Here is a 4,766-nt window from a genome sequence, read left to right as displayed (position 1 = left end):
TACCTACTTGGTATTAAATAATGAGTTGATTTTTTTCTAACAATATGAAAGCTGAGTAATATTGCATAGGAGTGCCAGAAACTGCCTCTTTGGAAGCAAAAACTACTTACATTAAATAAAATTAAATTTTTAGGTCTGCATTTGCCACATTTAAAGTGTGGTACAATACATACTGTGACAAGGGAGAGGAGAAAACTAGCTTCTGGCACTCAGTACCTCAAAGTAGTGTAGTTTGCCATAGTACAGTGAAGTATAGAGCAAATAGGAGGAAATAAGGAAAAGAAGGAAAAGAGGAAGAAGGAGCTTGTTTCATTTCTGGTTTTGGCACTGATTGGACAACTAGTCTAACCCTTCATAGAGCCCATCCCCACTAGTGGTTGCATAGGTGGCTTGGATGGAGTAGTTTCTGTGGTGAAGAGAATGCAGTCTAAGTCATCTGGTATTTCAGCTGCATTCATGGCATGAGGAAGATCCTGTTTGTTAGCAAACACTAATAAGATGGCATCTCTAAGCTTGTCCTCTGCCAGCAATCTCATCTGTTCTTCTGGGGCCTCATTCATTCCTTCATTCTCTGTCATTAGTCAACCATAAAAAAAATCAATCCTTGTATATTCTGGAAATATTGGCATCACAGGGGTTGGATCTTTTCCTGGCCACCTAAATCCTACACCATGAAGCTAAGCTTGTTTTTGTATTCTACAGTTTCTACATTGAAAGCTATAATGGGAATAGTAGTTACCATTTTCACCCAGCTTCTGTTTGTACAAAATAGTTGTTTTTCCTGCTGTTTCCTGCTGCTGTTTTTCTTGCAGCATCCAGACCAACCATCAGAATCTGCATTTCTTTTTTGCCGAAGAATCCCTTGAAGAGGTTAGCAAATGTATACCTCATGTTCCAAGTGTGATGTATTGAACATTAGTGAAAAATACTTCCCTGCTCATGAGTCTCAAGCTTTTAGTATCCTCCCCCAAATTGGCTGCTCCTTCTTTTTTCCACTCTCATGGTGTTGGTTTCTCTCCTAAAAGATGGTAGCTCTTGACGACAACCATATGGGTGCCAGGACTCTACATGTACTTTTGATCTCATCCTTCCTGTCCTCTCCAGGAGATTGTGCCCTCTGTCAACTCTCTCTGTCTCTCTCTCTCTCGTTTTCAATCTTTCCCTGTCTAATGGCTCCTTCCTTGCCTCCTATCATATCAACACACCCGTTTCTCCCCCAATCTTCTACCACCACTGTAAGCTATCATTCTGTAGCTTTCCTACCCTCATCAGCTAAAATTCTTGAAAAAGCTTTTTATACTCAGTGCCTCCACTTCTCTCACTTTTTTCTAAACTCTTTGCAATCTGGTTTACATTCTCATTAAATTTGAATTGCTCTCTCCAAAGATACCAATAACCTCTGGAGAAGCATAAAGTTTTTTAAAATGCCATTAGATTTGTCAATTAACACTACAAGGAAGAGAATTTTAAAGTACCTTGAAGGACCAAGCTGTTGTCAAATTTATGGAGTACATTTTTTTTTCCTGTAGCATAGTTAGGTTCATCGAAGGTTCATTTCCCTGCCTGTAGCACTGTACTCAGTTTTGCTGGGTAAGTTGTTCTTGGATGTAACCCACTATCCTTCACCTCCTGGAATATTATATTCCAAATTCTCTGCTCCTTTAAATCAGTGGCAGCTAAATCACATGTGATCCTGATTGTGGCTCCTCAGTACTTGAATTCTTTCTATCTAGCTATGGTATTTACAGTATTTAAAAAAAAATTTGACCTGGAAATTCTGAACTTTGGCTAAGATATTTCTGGAAGATTTTATTTGGGGTTTTCTTTCAGGAGGTGATGTGGATTCTTTTCATTTCCACTTTGTCTTCTGGTTCTAAGAGTTCTGGGAGATTTTCTTTTAAGATCTCCTAAAATAAGTTGTCTAAGTTCTGTTTTTAGTCATGGCATTTAGATAGTCCAATGATTCTTAAATTTTTTCTCCTCAATTTGTTTTCCAAGTTAGTTGATTTTGCAAAGAGATACCTTAGATTTTCTTCTATTTACTTTAGATTTTGTTTTAATATTTCTTGTTGCTTCGCATAGTCATTGATTCCTAGTCTGTTCTAATTTTCAGGGAATTTGTTGCTAGGGCAAGATCTTGTATTTCTTGTGCCAAGCTGCTAATTCCCTTTCCAATTCTTTCCTCTGTAACTCTCATTTCTTTTCTAATTTTTTTTTCCTTGAATGCTCTCTTTCCATTTATAAAAATATTTTAAAACTCTTTTAAAAAAATCTTGCTTCATGTCTTCCAGGAATTCTTGCTGAGTTTGTGCCCAAGCTGTGTTTTTTTTCCCTGAGACTTTGCTTGTAGATGTTCTGGAGTTAGTCTTATCTGCATTGTGTCTTGAGCTTCCTTGTGACCATAATATTTTTTGTGTGAGTTTTTTTTGTTTGCTCATTCTTCCAGCCTAATTCCTGATATTGTACTTGAAGTTAGGGTTGAGCTTTGCAACACTTCTGGAGGGAAGGTCTGGGTTGGTCCTGTTGCTTCTTTCACAGGAGGTATTAAATGCTTTCTTATTCCAGGATTTCACTGACAGGTTTGAAACACACAAGCTTTCAGTGCTCCCAAAGTGGTCTAATCTAGGGCAACTGATTGCTGCCTCCCTAGTCTGAGCTCCACAAATTCCTGACATGGGTTTGGGTTTATGTAAAAGTAGAATGGTGCTCCTGGGGCAGCTGGATGGTACAGTAGAGAGAGTGCCAGCCCTGGAGTCAGCAGGACCTGAGTTCAAATCCAATCTCGGATATGTACTACCCGGGCAAGTTGTTTAATCCCATTTTCCTGTTTCCTCATCAGTAAAATGAGCCAGAGAAGGAAATGGCAAACCACTCCAGTATCTTTGCTCAAGAAAACCCCGAATGTGATCCGGAAGAGTTAGAAACAACCGAACAACAACAACAACTGAAGGATGCTGCTGAATACTGCCAGTACCATCCAGTTGGAAAGCTCTTTAGGTTCAGAGTGGCAAAACAATAGAGTCACCTTTGGTCTTTAATTCCTGCCCTGGTTATTCCTCTGCAGGCTGGGCTAGATGCCAGAATGGAACCCTGATCTGCACCTGGGATCTGAGCCATGTCGCTGCTGAACTTCCTTCTTTCCCCATCTACTGCCCAAGGCCTCACTACCAGGAAGAGCCACCCCATGTGTATTTTCCCTTCTCGATTGCTCTTGATCTGTGACCCAGAACTGGGCAGTGGGTGACAAAGCTGCCGCTTGGCACCTGTTTCTGTTGTAGTGCCTTGGTATGGATCTGGTGGTGCTTGGGAGGGATCTGAGATCTCTTCTGATCCTGGAGCACAATCTCTCCTTGGCTCCTGGAGTGCTTCATGCAGCAAGCTCCTGGTTAATCTGTCCCCAGTGTCTGCAGACCTCCATGAATGTCTTTCTATGTTAAACTGTTCTGAACAAATGACTCACTATGACTTTTTCTGGATTCCCCATCAGGATTCAATCAGGCACACTTTCTAGATCTGTTTAGAGGAGCTTTTTGGAAAGGAACTCACCATACTTTTTCTTACCAGTTGGTCTTGGCCCTGCCCCTATTCCTTTCCTCTTCTAAAAGCCATTTCAACTTCCTCACAGAGCATATCACATACTGAAGTTATAGTTAAAACATGGTGGTTCCAGTGTAATTGGTGATAAAATAGATATAAAATACAAAGTGCTAAAAAAAAAGTTAACTCCTGTCACTAATAGCAACTTAGATAAATCTGTTCCATTTCCTGACCATTGTCTTTTTCCCAATTTCAGAGGCAGTCTAGAGTAGTGGGCGGAGTGCTAGATTTGGAGTTAGAAAGACCTGGGTTCAAATCCCACTTCAGATGCTTTCTAGTCATATGAATCTACTCTGGGCAAGCCCCTTAACTTCTCTGTGCCTCAGTTTCTTCATCTGTAAAAGGGAGAGGTTGAACTCAATAGCTGCCAAAGTCCCTTCCAGCTTTAATTCTATAATCTAATTATTATCTATAAACGTTCTCAGAATAAGTTTTCTTTGGGGAGTCAGTCAGTCAGTCAATTAGCATTTATTAAGTACCTAACACTTATGGGGTGTTCAGAGAGAACTAGCACCTTTGGAGTGGGGGTTTGTTTAGCCTTTTTCAGGGCTGTTCATCTAACTTTGGGGTACAACTGTACCCAATTCTCACCTATGGTTCCAAAAAGCTATAGTATGCACAGCAGTCACACCCCAGTAAAACTGTCTTGGCAGATGGGCTAAACCAGGTTGAGGGTAACTGACAGGCCTCAAACCATTGGTGAGTTAGAGGGATGTCCACCCAAATGTGTGAAGACTTCCCCTGGCAGAATGGTCAGATGACAACAATTTGTGTTCCAGTGGCCATGAAGGTGGCTGAAGCAGGAGCTGTGGGGCACTTAAAGCTTGATCAGACATCAAAGATGCAAGTAAGGTCATCCATCACATCCTGGACCATTGCCAGCCATCTTGACTTTTATCCAATCATTGGACTTTGATGACTCAGGAAAAGAGAGTGAGGCTGATGACTTGGTGCCACTCTATCTCACTTAAATCCAATTCACAAGCAAGTCAAGACATCACCCCATGATGTCATCCCATGATGTCACTGGTCCTCTTTGAAAATGAAGGACAAAGAACATTAAGCCCCTACTATGTGGCAGACACTGTTCACACTGGGAATACAAAGAAAAATGTGTAAAATCAGTCACTGATGCAGAGTCATTCTGATGTGACCCCTGTGTTTTCACA

General features: G+C 40.9%; 1 pseudogene; it reads right to left on the bottom strand.

Moving 5' to 3' along the window:
- Positions 1–309: 309 nt before the first annotated feature.
- Positions 310–891, bottom strand: LOC118838528 (annotated as a pseudogene).
- Between the last annotated feature and the right edge of the window lie 3,875 nt (positions 892–4,766).

The sequence above is a fragment of the Trichosurus vulpecula genome, chromosome 2, assembly GCF_011100635.1.
Source record: "Trichosurus vulpecula isolate mTriVul1 chromosome 2, mTriVul1.pri, whole genome shotgun sequence".
Classification (NCBI taxonomy): Eukaryota; Metazoa; Chordata; class Mammalia; order Diprotodontia; family Phalangeridae; genus Trichosurus; species Trichosurus vulpecula.
This window is presented reverse-complemented; position numbering and strand designations above follow the sequence as displayed.